This window comes from Schistocerca nitens, chromosome 2, assembly GCF_023898315.1.
Source record: "Schistocerca nitens isolate TAMUIC-IGC-003100 chromosome 2, iqSchNite1.1, whole genome shotgun sequence".
NCBI classification, from domain to species: Eukaryota; Metazoa; Arthropoda; class Insecta; order Orthoptera; family Acrididae; genus Schistocerca; species Schistocerca nitens.
In genome coordinates this window covers 874,973,938-874,990,578 of record NC_064615.1, presented here as the reverse complement: position 1 = coordinate 874,990,578, position 16,641 = coordinate 874,973,938, and positions in this window count along the sequence as shown.

Sequence of the window (16,641 nt, the reverse complement as noted above, 5' to 3'; positions counted from 1 at the left end):
TCGCTATGAAAAGACAATTTAGAAAAAGTAAAGGAAACAACTGGTAAACGAAAAACTGACGGGAAAGAAATAAAAAGATGGATGATTGATGAATGACAACGAATTTGGAACACTATCAGTATATAACATTCTACCATACTTTGGGGAACGTGTGAAAATGAGACACTTGATTCCTTCGACTGGGTTCACCCACATGTTGACGGGTCACAGACCTTATCCAGATTGTCTCCGTAGATTCAGTATAAGAAGCGAAGATACATGAGATTGTGGAGGAAACACTTTAACTATAGTGGCAGATGGGCTTGAACGAAGGCCCTCAGGTGAAGCAGAAACAGATAGTCTGAGTTAGTCGTCTGCATGATATTATACGTAAGAGAGAAACATGTGCTGTATGTTAATCATCAGTGAGTAAGAGAACATGAAGCACGGTAATGTCTGACAGCAATGCTTCTCTGTGGATCCAACAGTAAAGGAGACAGTGCAAAGAAAAGATGGCATTGACACAAAGTGCATTGTGAACCCAGCATGTACCAGCAGTCTGGACTGCTGACTACCTGGCTAGTTACCAGCGATTCCGGCCTGATGCGGACTGCAGCAGAGAAATGTCACGTCAACAGTGTCTGAGGTGCTGGACAAAGGAGAGGACCTCAGTGACGTCCGATGGATAACATACCACGAGCCAGAAACATGATAAGCGTACATCTACCAAAAGGAAGAAGGCCACGGTATTGAATCCGACGCCGAGTGGGCGTTGGTCGATGCACGGAAGAAGACAGATGCCCGAAACCCAATCACGTTGAAGCATCCAAACATGACGTGGAAGACACTGTGGGAAAATACTCATTCATCGGAAGTGGCTTCAACATGCTACAAAGTTGCGAACAGTACAGTTGCAATTAACGAATAAATTGCTCAGGTGCGAGTAGGAATCGAGCGGGGGACAATTTCATTTAAGTAGATACAGAAAATTTAATAAGATATTATTTGTTACTTACTAAAATATGACTACAACTCACATTTTATGTTATCACGAAGTAATGTTCGCCTAGCATGCTTTTGACGGATGATGAATACAATGTAAGTTCTAATGGCAAAAAGATATTTTTTGTATGATGTGCTTACAGTTTAATTTTTTTCAATTTTTTTTACTTTAGTTGTACTGCGAAACCTTGTTTCATGCTTCTATGTCAGCAGGAACTATCCTATAGGTTTTGATGAGTGAGTTTGCGAGTATCAAAATATGTGACATAAATGGCCGAATCTTTTGACTGTGTTGAACAACCTGTCTTAACATTATGACTGACAGGCAGATGGGCCAGAGAGTGATTCTACAAGGTTTTCGTTTTTATAGTGTGAGACACGTATCCCTAAAAACTGTATTGGACTGGATTAAGCAACACCGACAAATTGTAGTTCATACGCTGTGATGCACGAGGGTCGTCCAGAAAGTAAGTCCCGATCGGCCGCGAAATGGAAATCATTGGGAAAATCCGGTAAAACTTCGCACAGACGTGTTGGGCAGTGTCTCTAGTATGCCCGTCGATCGTGTCGCGTCGCTCTTTTCAGTTTTGAGTGAACAGTGAGCACGTAAAGATACGTAGGGAATAGCGTCTCCCGCCAAGTATGACGGCCTAGAGATTTCGCCTGTGTCATGCAGCCCGCATAACACAACTGTCGAGCAGTTCCTTCTTCATGCCAATTCTCGGCCGCACACAGCAGGGGCAATGAAAACGCTCCTGCAGCGTTTCCGATGAGAAGTGATTATCACCCACAATACAGTCCGTAATTGGCTCCCCCTGAGCCTCATCTCTGCTCACAAGAACCGCTGGCTATGAAGACAAAATTTTTCCACAGACAGCTAGCTGCAGACCAGTGCAGATAACTGGCCGAAAGCACAGGCGGCTGCTTTCTGACGAGGATTTTGGAAAGTTGATACAACACTTCGACAAAACTCGAAGTCGGAGCGGCGACTATGTAGAGAGGTAGGTGGAAGCTGTACCTAACTGTTGCAAATAAAACGTTTCTGATTTTCACTGTGGTTTCCATTTCGCGACCGATCGGAAATTACTTTCTGGACAACACTCGTATATCAGCTTGCGGCGGACAGCTAATGAACTGGAAATGGGTCAGGAAGAGATAGACGTTTTTAGCAAAAAGCTCTGGAACCAGTCAGGACACAGATACATTCCTCTGGCGTGACTTAGAGCTCTATCCACAGGCGAAAACCAATGCTGTCGAACGCTCGAAGTATAGAAAGATGTGGCTCTGACTTTTGAGTCGTAGTGCACATTAAACAGGTTACGGGTAGGGTTCATGTGGGTTACAAACGACTGGAATCGGCACAACCTATTCCCGTAAGGACAGGCACGTGGGACTGTTCGTGCAGTCTTTTTTTCGAAACCACCCTTCGTAAAGAAATAAACAAAAGAAAACATGGCCCGTAGTAGACTGTAATGTAGATGTTCTTGATTTAAATCGTACGATTAGCTAATTTTAATTTCGACGATTTGTTATTTTCAAGCACACGTGTAAAATTACGTTTTACATATCGTATTTTTCAAATTACTTTTCTCTACGCGTAAAAAGTAGACGCTATATTCCAAATAAAGATCGCCTACATCAGAGCTACTACGGACCATGCTTTCTTTTATTAAACATTCGGTGGCTGTGGATCTCCACAAAAACAATATCAGCAACAGTCGACTTGTGCCGCTTTAGAAGGGTTGAAATGTCCCTGAGGGATTTCTTACTATGGTGGCATCCAATGACTGCACCGTGTTCGGAGACACCGATATCTCCTGCCCGATCCATTCAGCTTTTACTGCTTCTCTAATGCCAACACAATACTCCCCGCTTCCTTTAATACTATCGGTACCGCCTCTCTTGACGTCTAATGGTGAATTCCACATTGTATTGAACTGGGGACCTAGAAACACGACGAAGAGGCTTCGCCCCGCCGTAGCCCTCAGTGGTTAAGAACCCCACAACAGGCTACAGCAGTCCACTCACCCCATCGCCGCCCCACACCGAACTCAGGGTTGTTGTGCGGTTATGTCTCAGTGCCCCCCCCCCTCCCCTCCCGGGCACGTTTTACACCAGACGAGTGTAACCCCAATGTTTGCATGGTAGAGTAACTATGGAGTATGCGTACGCGGAAAATGTATTTGCGCAGCAATCGCCGATATAGTGTAACTGGGGCGGAATAAGGGGCACCAGCCAACATTCGCCGAGGCAGATGGAAAACCGCCTTAAGGGGGGTAGGACGTCATACGGGCCGACTTCGAGAAGGTGAGGCACCACAGGACATTTTAATTTGCACTGTCTATCCTTTCACAAATAAATTCATAAAACTTTGTCAGCATGACCAGGAAGGATTCAGAATTCACACTCATAGCAGTGGAAGTTCAAAAACACGAAAAAATAATATTTTTTAAATGTGAAATTTCATGATTTTTATTCACTTACTGCTGGCTGCATTTGTTGCTATAGGTACACTTTTCTTCATAAGTAAGAGAGATTCTTCGATGAATTTTGCACAGCTTACAAACCATACTTACAGGTGTATGAAACTCTAGAATTTATTTAATCTATGGAAAAATAGTAAATAATAATTCTTACAGATCAATACTAAAATAAAAAAGTAATATAAAAAAATGGAATCTACATATGAACTTCATAGACAATATTTCATAATATGCACAACTACTGTGTCCTCTCGTTTTTCTTGTTTTTTTTTTGTTTGTTTGTTTTAGTATTGATCTGTAAGAATTATTATGTAACCTATGTAAGTGGAAGTCTCTTATGACACCAGTAAATCGTATCTGTGCAGCATGTGCTATACATGTCAGTTAACGATTATTGCAGCTTACTCATTGAAAATCGTTTCAATAAAGACATGTTGCTGCTCAATAGTACATCGTCTGACGGGAGAGTCTTTGCCATTCCACTTTCGCAACAACTTCGTTAGAAAGAAGCCTGCTGCCACATCTTTGTACTGGCGTTTATCGTCACCGTTGCAACCACTAGTTTGCATATCGACTTTACAACAACTTCAGTGGAAATTAGCCTGCTGCCACATCTTTGGAACGGCGTCCAACTTCACCATGGCAACCAGTGGTTCCAAATGGTTCACTAACAGGCCTTGAGAGGGCAACCCATGTACTGTCAAAACTAAGTTCATTTATCCTACATGTTTCAATATTTTTAACGCTTTTTAATTGACAATAGCTGTTAAATACGCTACGTTTAGTGTGTTTATTTCCCTTTCTTGACAATGATGTTTTAACTAAGAAATGTTACATTGTTATTCGACCTATAACCCATTGGTTACTAATGACATCATTCCGTCAGAAGTGGGCGGAGCCTCCAGTATATATAGTAAGACGTGCACTGGTTTCACAGGCGATCATTGTAGGCAAAACCACCCCTTCCTTCCGCCTCCTTGATTTCTATCTCACCATCTTTGGCCGTCCTATCGCCCTCACTCCCACCCTTAAGTACCTTGGCGTCACCCTCGACCGTCGCCTCTCCTGGACTCCCCACCTCCGGACAATCCAAGCCAAGGCACGCTCCCGACTCAGTCTCCTCAAGCTCCTCTCCGGCCGTACGTGGGGTCTGGACCCCTCCACCATCCTCCACGCCTATAAATCCCTCATCCGCCCTATCCTTTGTTATGCCCATCCGGCTTGGATCTCCGCCCCCCCCCCTACCTTTTATAAATCCCTCCAAATCCTTGAACGCCATGCTCTCCGCCTCGCCTATCGCATCCGTCTCCCCTCCCCTACGCGGATCCTGTACGATCTCATCCCCTTCCCCCACCTCCTCCTTTTCCTTGAAAGGATACGGATCCTGTACACCTCCCACAAACTCGATCCTCCTCACCTGCTCGTCTCCCCGATCCTCTCCCACCCCTGCCCGCTGCCGCGCCTGTATTCCCACGTCCCACCCGGTCTCCATCTCTCCACCCTCCTTACCCTCTCCCAAGGTGGCTTCCACCAGCTCCCCCTCCCTGATGATGTCCTCCTCCCCTCCATCTACCCCTCCTACCAACTTTGATCCTCCCGCCCTCCTCCTGTGCTTGCTCCTCTGGGCACCCTCCCTCCCTTCTCTCCCTTTTCCCTCCCTCCTCCATTTCTCCCCCCTCCTCCCCCGGGCTTCCCCTCCCCTGTCCCTCTCCTCCTGCCCCCATCTCCTCGGCCATTGGCATCCTTTTTCTCCCCTCTCCCCCACCTCACCCCTGTTCTCCTCTTAGCAGGTTCCCGGACTCGCACACGCTAAGTGAACATTCGCACGCCGGAGATCACCGCCATCAGTGTTTCGTGTGTGCCGTCATGTTAAGTATTCAGTGTTCACCGTCACACTCCATCGTTCACCAGTGCCATCGTCTTCTTCAGTGTTTGTGCGTCGTGTCAACAGTTCGTAGTGTGGATTGTCATCGAGTGTGAACGGCTTCATGTTTTTTTCTGTTCATGTGTCTACTGTTTTTTCCCGCCGTTTTTCCAAGTGATGTATCTTCTCTGTTTATATCATTGTACTCTCTTCGGCTGAAGAGCGGCGTATTGTGCTGCTGCCAGCCTATCTGTTCCACAGGTTTTAAAATCACAATAAAGAAAAAAAAAACACTGGTTTCACCAGTAGTGATTCTCGAGCAGAAGGAGGTCCTCACTCATTGGTAATTCATCGTTCTATGTCTTTATAACTTTATGCATCTTCTTTAATGTATGTAGCCCTCTAATTAAAGCTTTGTATACGACTTGTACGTCTGAAGATGACCACTGTAGTGGTCGAAACTGGTCACCGTAATAAATAAATTGCGATCAAGACTGTTTTTTATAGTAAATACTTTGATCACTGTTCACTCCCACAGTATATTCAAAAGTAATAAATGATTGTTTGAATGCCTCTGTGCCTGCAGTAATTATTCTAATTTTATCGCCACAATCCCAGTGTGAGTGATATGTAGGGGTTGTAGTATATCCCTAGAGTAATCATTGAAGGCCGGTTCTTCAAACTTTATCAGAATTTTTCGGAATAGTTTATTTCTGTCTTCAAGAGTCTGCCATTTCAGTTGCTTCAGTATCTCTGCGACACTGTCCCCTGGACGCATGCCAAATGGGCCAGCAGCGGCGGTGACACATTTGTTTGACTTGCGGAAGAGCATCACGGAAATACTGGAAATTGGGAAATTGGAAATTTGTGGTAAGGTCTTATTCGACCAAACTGCTGAGGTCATCGGCCCCTAAGCCTACACATTACTTAATCTAACTTAAACTAACTTACGCTAAGGACAACACACACACCCATGCCCGAGGGAGAACTCGAACCTCCGACGGTGGCAGGCGCACGGACCGTGGCAAGGCGCCCCAGACCACTCGGCTACCCCGCGCGGCGAAATGCTGGAAAAGCTGAACAGGCAACATCCCACGAAATTCTATGCACAAAGATTCAAGGAACAGTATTGTTTGAGGAATCAGCCCATTACGTATCTCTTCTGTAGTGACCCTGAAGACAAGAGTAATCTGATTACAGCGACCTCAGGCGCATTTAAGCCGTCATTCTTTCCGCGCTCCGTCCACTAATGAAAACGGAAGAGACCCTAACATGTGGTACAATCTCTACTAGATTGCCACGGTTCCACATATAGCTGACTGGTTACAATGTGGGTAAGCGTTCTCGAGATGGACGCAGTCCTCGTCGTGGGATTGCCCAGTGCCACCAGCAGAGGGAGGTCCCCGAACTCGGGACGTCCCAGGCGGGCAGGGCTCCTCTCCTGGCATCTGTATGGCTGCCGCTCCCCGACTCACAATGAGGCGCGCCAGATGCTATCACGTGTGACGAGATACCTGAGACTGCTCACTCTCCGATATCTAAACTGCGCAACACGCCACAGGCCGCATTTCGCTTTCTAGGTGCATTACCTGTTGCGAAGGCGGCATGCTTGTAAGCATCCCACACATCTCGAGGAGCCATCACGCTGACTCCTAACACGTCCTTTGGTCTTGACAACGGACGCCGTTAGGCTGGGAAGGAAGTCCACAAGTTTCGGCAGGTGTGCTGTGTTCAATTGATGACTGAAATCCGTAGAGCAACCAAATAGCGAAGTTTCAACCGCGGTTGCACAGACATTCTCAGTGGGATTAATATCGAGTTATTTAGCAAATCAGTGTGGTAGTGTACCCGTCTGATAGTTTTTGTTTGTGCGTCTCCTTAGCTAAGTGATCGGCGCGTCTGCCTGTCATGCAGCGAGCCAGCGTCCGGTTCCCGGCCGGGTCGGAGGTTCTCTCCTGTCGAGGACTGGGTGTTGTGTTGTTATCCTCATCTATACGCAAGGCGCCCCATGTGGCGTCAACCGAAAAGACTTGCAACTTGTAACACCTACAACGCCTCTCGGTGTTAATAAATCAAAATAACTCCCACATTAGCTCCCATGCCCTCGAAATATAAATTCAGAAAATGTCCCAAGCCCCTCCACAAGTAGTAATTTATGAAATAAAAATAAAAGACAAATAGACGGAAATCTACAGTAGAAAAATAATAGAAAAAGAAAAGAATTTTAATAATAAATTTTGGAAGCATGGGAGGGGGGAAAACGATAGAAATGGTTAAATTATTAGTTATTCTTAAATATGAGAGAATCAATATTACAGTCACAGAACGTAGGTCTTGAACACCAAAGATAGCATTTACTAAAGTATAAATAGACATACAATGCAATTATGATATTCCAGTCTCTAGTCTCTTCGAAGTCAATTAGGACGTACAGCTTTAGGAAGAAACAATAGGAGCTTTATTAATACAAGAGCGCAAGGATAAATCGCGACGAGATTGTTTTTTGCGAAGCATTAATTTCAGATCAGAATTAGAACTTTTGTCATATTGGAGGAACGGGGAGGTGATCAATAATCTCTCTGACTTTAATGTCACTTCGTGTGAAGATTTAAATATTTTACGGAATTAACGATTTTTGGACAGATTCGGACTTTGTATTGTGATAGTGGAAAAGCTTTACTTCACGCGACTACTAATCATAGTTCGTGACAGTTTTTGGATATTAAACGGGAACAATCTTTTTATCGAAAGTGACAGAACATTGTTTAGTATCTCTGATATTGACGGGATTCCAGATTAGGTACTTATTCAAAGAACCCCTTTGAATGCGATCGTGTGAATGAACTCATTTATTAATAATTACTGTTAAATAAAATAACATGTTAATTTGAAACTGACTATTCGTCTTGAACTTTACTTCGATTTAGGTTCATAAATAATTAGTTTAGGTGATTTTCACCAAGAATCAACTGCAGACTAGTAACTGAAACAAGTAAACGAGAATCTATTGAAAACAATAGTATTAATTTACTTATGGTTTTTTCCTTAAAAACTGGGAAGACAATACGTGTAGTGACTCACTGGGGTTAATTTAAGAACTAGCCGGGATAAAACAAAACCCCTCAATACCAGTCAATGTATAGATAAATTAACATTCCTACTTTCATGCAAGATACGGAAGTCGGGATAGAAAAAAGGGTCGCTACAAACTCGGTGGCCGAAGTTCCCCAGGTGGAGACGCCCGGCCAACAATGCCATGTAAGATCATTTCAGTTTTTCAGCTTTTGTTTTGTTTTTCAGGCAATGCCCATTTCACCAGAAACAATTATGTCACATAATGAAAGAAACAAGGCGTTTGTATGACTTCACTACTAAATGTAAACCACAATGTGTTATAGAACAGAACTGTATACAGTTAGGCGAACAATTTTGTGACATTCTGCAGAGTACCTTCCAAAAAAAGTTCGCTCGACGAAAGATCCGTACCCAAAGACTGGAAAGTTGCACGGGTCACACCAACATTCAAGAAAGGTAGTAGGTGTAATCCACTAAATTACAGGTCCACATCGTTAACGTCGATTTGCAGCAGGATTGTCTTCGAACAATATCAATTACCTCGAAGAAAACGGTCTATTGACACACAGTCAACATGGGTTTAGAAAACATCTTTCCTGTGAAACACAACTAGCTCTTAATTTACATGAACTGTTGAGTACTATTGACAAGGGATTTCAGATCGATTCCGTATTTCTGGATTTCCGGAAGGCTTTTGGCACTGTACCACACAAGCGGCACGTACTGAAAATGCGTGCTTACGGAATATCGTCTCAGTTATGTGACTGGATTTGTGATTTCCTGTCAGAGAGTAATTGACGGAAAGTCATCGAGTAAAACAGAAGTGGTTTCTGCCGTTCCCCAAGGTAGTGTTATAGGCCCTTTGCTGTTCCTTATCTATATACACGACTTGGGAGACAATCTGAGCAGCCGTCTTCGGTTGTTTGCAGATGACTCTGTCGTTTATCGACTAATAAAGTCATCAGAAAATCAAAACAAATTGCAAAACGATTTAGAAAAAATATTCAATAGTGCGAAAAGTGGCAGATGACCCTAAATAACGAAAAGTATGAGGTCATCCACATGAATGCTAAAAGGAACTCGTTAAACTTCGGTTACACGATAAATCAGTCAAATCTTAAAGCCGCAAATTCAACTAAATACCTAGGTATTGAACTTAAATTGTAAGGAACACATAGAAAATGTTGTGGGGAAGGCTAGCTAAAGACTGCGTTTTATTGGCAGGACACTAAGAAAATGTAACAGACCTACTAAGGAGACTGCCTACACTATGTAAGTAGGCTGTTTAGGTTTTTAAGTTGGTAACGCCATGTACCCCTCTATATGAAAATCACTGACTGTGCTGTGTGCAGCCTGTGGCTGGTTTGCATTGTTGGAATTTGCTATTGTAGTGTTGGGCAGTTGGATGTTAACAGCGCATAGCGTTGCGCCGTTGGAGGTGAACCGCCTGCAGTGGTGGATGTGGGGAGAGAAAAGGCGGAGTTTTGAGAGCGGATGATCTGGACGTGTGTCCATCAGAGACAGTAAATTTGTAAGACTGGATGTCATGAACTGCTACATATATTATGACTTTTGAACACTATTTAGGTAAATACATTGTTTGTTCGAGTAACGAAGATTTTTGTGAGGTAAGTGATTTGTGAAAGGTGTAGGTTAATGTTAGTCAGGGCCATTCTTTTGTAGGGATTATTGAAAGTCAGATTGCGTTGTGCTAAAAATATTGTGTGTCAGTTTAGTGTTGATCAGAATAAGTAAAAAGAGTAATGTTTGAGCATGTTCAGTTTTGCTCAGCTGTTTGAAAATCAATTAATGTAAGAGGTTTATCAGCACAGTCACTCATAAATTTTTCTAGGGAGCTATGTAAGTAAGCTGTTTAGGTTTTTTTATTGGTAACGCCACGTAGCGCTCTGTATGAAAATCACTTGCCGTGCTGTGTGCAGTCTGTGGCTGGTATGCATTGTTGGAATTTGCTATTGTAGTGTTGGGCACTTGGCTGTTAACAGCGCGTAGTGTTGCGCAGTTGGAGGTGACCCGCCAGCAGTGGTGGATGTGGGGAGAGTGATAGCGGAGTTTTGAGAGCGGATGATCTGGACGTGTGTCCATCAGAGACTTAAACCTAACTAACCTGAGGACATCACACACATCCATGCCCGAGGCAGGATTCGAACCTGCGACTGTAGCAGTCACGCGGTTCCGGATTGAAGCGCCTAGAACCGTTCGGCCATTGCGGCCGGCGTGGGATCCTTACCAGATAGGACTGACAGAGTACATCGAAAACGTTCAAAGAAAGGCAGCACGTTTTGTATTATCGCGAAATATGTGAGGGAGTGGCACAGAAATGATACAGAATTTGGGCTGGACATCATTAAAAGAAAGGCGTTTTTCGTTGCGACGGAAACTTCTCACGAATTTCCAATCACCAACTTTCTCTTCCGAATGCGAAAATATTTTGTTGACACAGACCTACATAGGGAGGGACGATCACCACGATCAAATAAGGGAAATCAGAGCTCGCTCAGAAAGATATAGGTGTTCGTTCTTTCCGTGCGCTATACGAGATTGGAATAATAGAGAATTGTGAAGGTGGTTCGATGAACCCTCTGCCAGGCGCTTAAATGTGATTTACAGAGTATCCATGTAGACGTATATGTAGAAATGACAAATGCATTTGGCAACGGACCTATTCATGGAACTAAGAACTAAAATAGTCCTTCATTTGTTAAAATATCGTTTAGTGAAATTATTCTGGGATCCCATTCTATAAATACAGTGTCCTGTTCGAGGTAGGAATCACATATTTATGACATAATTTTGACAAATGTCTCCCTTTATTAGTATTCGTGTGATCCAGTCTTAGTCTGTTATTAATAACAGTTTCTTTTCTCGTGAGCGCCGAGCTGAGAAACCATGGACGGCGTGGAATCTATTGCTGAATCGTCCAATACCACGTGCCTCTGATATTACGGTCCATGTTCACTAAAATTGAACATTTCCTTTATCCGAGGGTTCGTCAAACTACGAACGTCTGCGAGTTGATCCGTGAACACGACTGCTGTTACCCTGGAAGACAGGAGTACCCACAGCACGTTCATAAGGGAGATGCAGAAGAAAATGCGTCACTGAGTCCCGTGGGATGTTTAAATGAACATCCTGCTTCATATTCTACTTAGCCTTAATGATCGGTGCAACCATGACGAAACCGCATCCGTTCCGAACTAGACCCTCTACACACTGACAGTTAATCGCTCCATTGCGCCGTTGGTTAAAATACTCAAATTCGTGACTTGTCGGACTACACCGCAAGCTTATGGTCAGCTGCTGTCCCGCTTTTGTCTTGTGTGATCCATTGCTACACGGAATAGGTTTTCCATGATATGTTAGCTTAAATTATTAATTCGTCTCGACTAATGGACGCGAATTCCGCAGAGCTATGTTCAGAGTGTCCTCTGAGAGCTAATGCTGCTAGGACTTTTCCTTCACCTCCTCCCCAGAACCATTTATCGATTAATGACTGTTTAACGAAGAATGTATATGAGAGAAAGAGAGAGAGAGACAGAGAGATAGAGAGAGGTGCTTTATTTTAGCTCTGATTTAAGAACTCTATATTGACATTACTTGTGACACACTAAACTAACACACCCCTGTTATAAGTTGGTAGTAAGTTTAAAATAAATATTATTTCTGTGGGTTGATATGACAAAATGTATTTATCCTATAGAAACGATTGAACTTAGCTTTAATTTTATAACTAGACAAAAAAAAATGATCATGTGGCATTGATGGCGGGGAGGCCTCATTCGAGGAAGTTCGGCCGCCGACTTGCAAATCTTGTTTCAGGTGACGTCACATTCGGCGTCTTGCGTGTCGTTGATGATGATGATCAGACAACACAACACCCACTCCACGAGCGGAGAAAATCTCCAACCCGGTCGGGAAGCAAACCCAGGCTCCCTGCTTAGTACACACAGACGTTATCACTCAGCTAAGCAGGCGGACTATGTAACGAGAAATTTGAGGCTATGGTGTATTTATTTACTTTATTTACTTATTAGTTGTTCTTTTTAGATACTGCGTGAACTTTAGAAGCAACTGCAGGCCGCGTTGACAGTTTCTACACTACTGGCCACTAAAATTGCTACACGAAGAATAAATGCAGATGATCAACGTGTATTCATTGGACAAATATATTATACTAGAACTGACATGTCATTACATTTTCAAGCAATTTGGGTGCATAGATCCTGAGAAATCAGTACCCAGAACAACTCCCTCTGGCCGTAATAACGGTCTTGATACGCCTGGGCATTGAGTCAAACAGAGTTTGGATGGCGTATACAGGTACAGCTGCCCGTGCAGCTTCAACACTATACCACAGTTCATCAAGAGTAGTGACTGGCGTATTATGACGAGCCAGTTGCTCGGCCACCATTGACCAGACGTTTAAGTTGGTGAGAGATTTGGGGAATGTGTTGGCCAGGGCAGCAGTCGAAAATTTTCTGTATCCAGAAAGGCCCGTACAGGATCTGCAGCATGCGCTCGTGCATTATCCTGCTGAAACGTAGGGTTTCGCAGGGATCGAATGAAGGGTAGAACCACGGGTCGTAACACATCTGAAATGTAACGTCCACTGTTCAAGGTGCCGTCAATGCGAACAAGAGGTGACCGAGACGTGTAACCAATGGCACCCCATACCATCACGCCGGCTGACGAATACACGCGTCCAATGTGCGTTCACCGCGATGTCGCCAAACACGGATGCGACCATCATGATGCTGTAAACAGAACCAGGATTCATCCGAAAAAATGACGTTTTGCCATTCGTGCACCCAGGTTCGTCGTTGAGTACACCATCGCAGGCGCTCCTGTCTGTGATGCAGCGTCAAGGGTAACCGCAGCCACGGTCTCCGAGCTGACAGTCCATACTGTTGCAAACGTCGTCGCATTGTTCGTCCAGATGGTTGTTGTCTTGCAAACGTCCCCATCTGTTGACTCAGGGATCGAGATGTGGCTGCACGATCCGTTACAGCCATGCGGATAAGATGCCTGTCATCTCGACTGCTAGTGATACGAGACCGTTAGGATCCAGCACGGCGTTCCGTATTACCTTCCTGAACACACCGATTCCATATTCTGCTAACAGTCATTGGATCTCGACCAACGCAAGCAGCAATGTCGCGATACGATGAACCGCAATCGCGATAGGCTACAATCCGACCTTTATCAAAGTCGGAAACGTGATGGTACGCATTTCTCCTCCTTACACGAGGCATCACAACAACGTTTCACCATGCAACGCTGGTCAACTGCTTTTTGTGTATGAGAAATCGGTTGGAAACTTTCCTGATGTCAGCACGTTGTAGGTGTCGCCTCCGGCTCCGACCTTGTGTGAATGCTCTTGAAAGCTAATCATTTGCACATCACAGCATGTTCTTCCTGTCGGTTAAATTTCGCGTCTGTAGCACGTCATCTTCGTGGTGTAGCAATTTTAATGACCAGTAGTGTATTATAGTCGCTACAACCTACAGTGTATTAGTGAAATAGTTTCTCTGTTTTATGAATGGTTATCTGAGAACTCAAAACCGCGACAGTACAGTTCACCAGTAAGTTATTTAAAAAGAATAAAAAAAGTAGAAACGAAAACAAAATTATGCAAGAAGGAGAAAAGATAGAGGGGAGGAGAGAATGAGCCTGAGAGAAACAAGTTGCTATCTGACTAGTTACTATCTCACTTAAAAAAAAAAAGTTAAAAATAATGGAACGTGAATAGCGGTAATAGCAAGGAAAACGTAAGTAGTTAGTGAGACAATGCTGATAGAGTTCATGAAGCTGTTATTGATTTATCTTATGCATGGCAATCCGCCAATCGCAGTCTGTGTCTCCGTATCCGGCCTTAGTCGTTAAATTAGTCCTTACTAAAACGGTTTTCCCTAAGTAACGCACTTCAAGATAAGACTCTTCAGTTTAAAATTTAACTTGGCTACATTGTACCTCCTCCAGTTATGTATAAGTGGAGGTGGTACAATGGTGAATACTTACGAAATGATGGTCTTTAACTCCTTGTTTATAATCACGATTACTCTTTTTATGAATAAGTCGCTCATCTTCGTACTGATGTCAGTTTATTCCAAGTCTCCCGGCTCTGTTCACTCTGTGAATGTCACGTAGTTTAACTTGAATATATTGCCTTTCCACACGGTTTGGTCTCATGCCACCTCCATCTGAGTTTCAGACTGGCCGAAAGTAGCAATACTGACGTCTTTGGAATTTTGTTTTTATTTTTCTTCAGTTTTACGTTGACATTTACGTGAATGCTCTTTCTACGTTGTTCAACGACTATGATCACCTTGACAAATGCAGGCGTCGGAAGGTATTGACCAATAATGGAATCCATCTGTTCTTGTGTTGCATCCTTTGTCTCCGTCGCAGATTTATTTTCCTCTACAGGCAGTCTGCTTCCGCTTTCCCTTTAGTTTCCTCCTTATTTCAAGTGAATAAGTCCGTCTTCTTGTTTCCGGTTTGGGACGCAAACTCTTCCGTTTTTACGTAAAGACTACTTTCCCTTCTTGTGCTTATCGAAAGTTCGTTCAAATTGCGGTTCTGATCGTTTTGAAGTGGGGACTTGCTTTGTCGAGAGCGGCATCAACATGGCCACTGTTTACTGTGGTTCAAGCGCTGTTTGCATTTTGGTCAGGGTGACGTCCTGCACTGCTACCTCGACTACTGCTGCTGTAGTTTTTGAAATGTTTATTTCAGTACTGGTTTCGGGCTCTCTTTCCGCACGGCATGTTCGAGAAAGTGTTAATCTTCGTCTGTGCTGCTTCCATCTCATGTTCGACGCCTCCTGACTTTTAGCGGCTACACATCAGTTTTTATGGGTGGAGGGAGGGATGAGTTTCTGCTTCCGTTTATGTGGGCAGTTAAGGGAACTCTGCAGCCGGTAGTTTTGACTCCTGCTGTAACTCCACGTTAGTGGCTTGGTCCTTTAGTGTTCATTATTTGGTTCTCCATCTTGAGTTCAGCTAACATCAGTTTCCCGCGCTGCTCTAACGAATTTTAGAAACGAAAGCCCATCTTGGACAATTAGTTCTTTGATGGAAACTTTCACAATAAATAAAATATGTTCCTACGTGTCCACTGTAAGTAACGAGCAGCTTGTGTCCACAAAAAATTAGTTTAGAGGGGATATTCTGCTTGACGTGCATTTCGACCGATCTGATACCGCTAAAAACTGCGATTTATGTTGGATAGACCAACGTACGTTACGGATTTGTTTCACTTCCCCATACTTGGTTAAAACGTCTATTAGATAACAATTCTGAAACTCAGCAACAGGTTAAACATGCGTATACTCTCCCAATCGACGTGAGAGTTAGAGTGATTTCTCTAAATCGATCCGTGCAAATCTCGGGATGGTTCGTTTGAAAAGAATTTGGCCAATTTCCATCCCCATTCTTCCGTTACCCGAGTCTGAGCTCAGTCTCCAATGACGAAGCTGCCAACGAGACGTTAATACCTAATAGAATACTGGTGCTACCCATTCTTCAGTACTACTTGAGTGTATTGGATACCCACCAGGTCGGATTGAAGGAAGACATCGAAGCATTTCAGAGGCCGGTTGCTAGATTTGTTGCCGGTCGGTTCGCTCAACACGCAGTTATTACGGAAAAGTTTCAGAAAATCAAATGGAAATGGCCGGGGCGAGGGCGACATTGCAAGGGCAACATTGTTTTCGAGGAACACTACTGAAAAAATACAGAGAACTGGTATTTGAAGCTAATTATGGAAAGCTTCGGCTGTCGGCAACGTACATTTCGCGCAAAGACCAAGAAGATAAGATAAGAGAAATCAGGAGTCGTACTGAGGATTACTGACTGTCTTACTCAAATGGTTCAAATGGCTCTGAGCACTATGGGACTCAACTGCTGTGGTCATCAGTCCCCTAGAACTTAGAACTAATTAAACCTAACTAACCTAAGGACATCACACACATCCATGCCCGAGGCAGGATTCGAACCTGCGACCGTACCAGCAGCGCGGCTCCGGACTGGAGCGCCTAGAACCGCACGACCACCGCGGCCGGCGACTGTCTTACTCCCTCGCTCCATTTGCGAGTGGCATAGAAAAGAAAATAACTATTAGTGACAGAAGGTACCCTCGACCACGAATCATACGATAGCCTGCGGAACATATATGTAAGTGCAGATGAATGCCCACATCTACAAAAAAGCTACTTTGAGC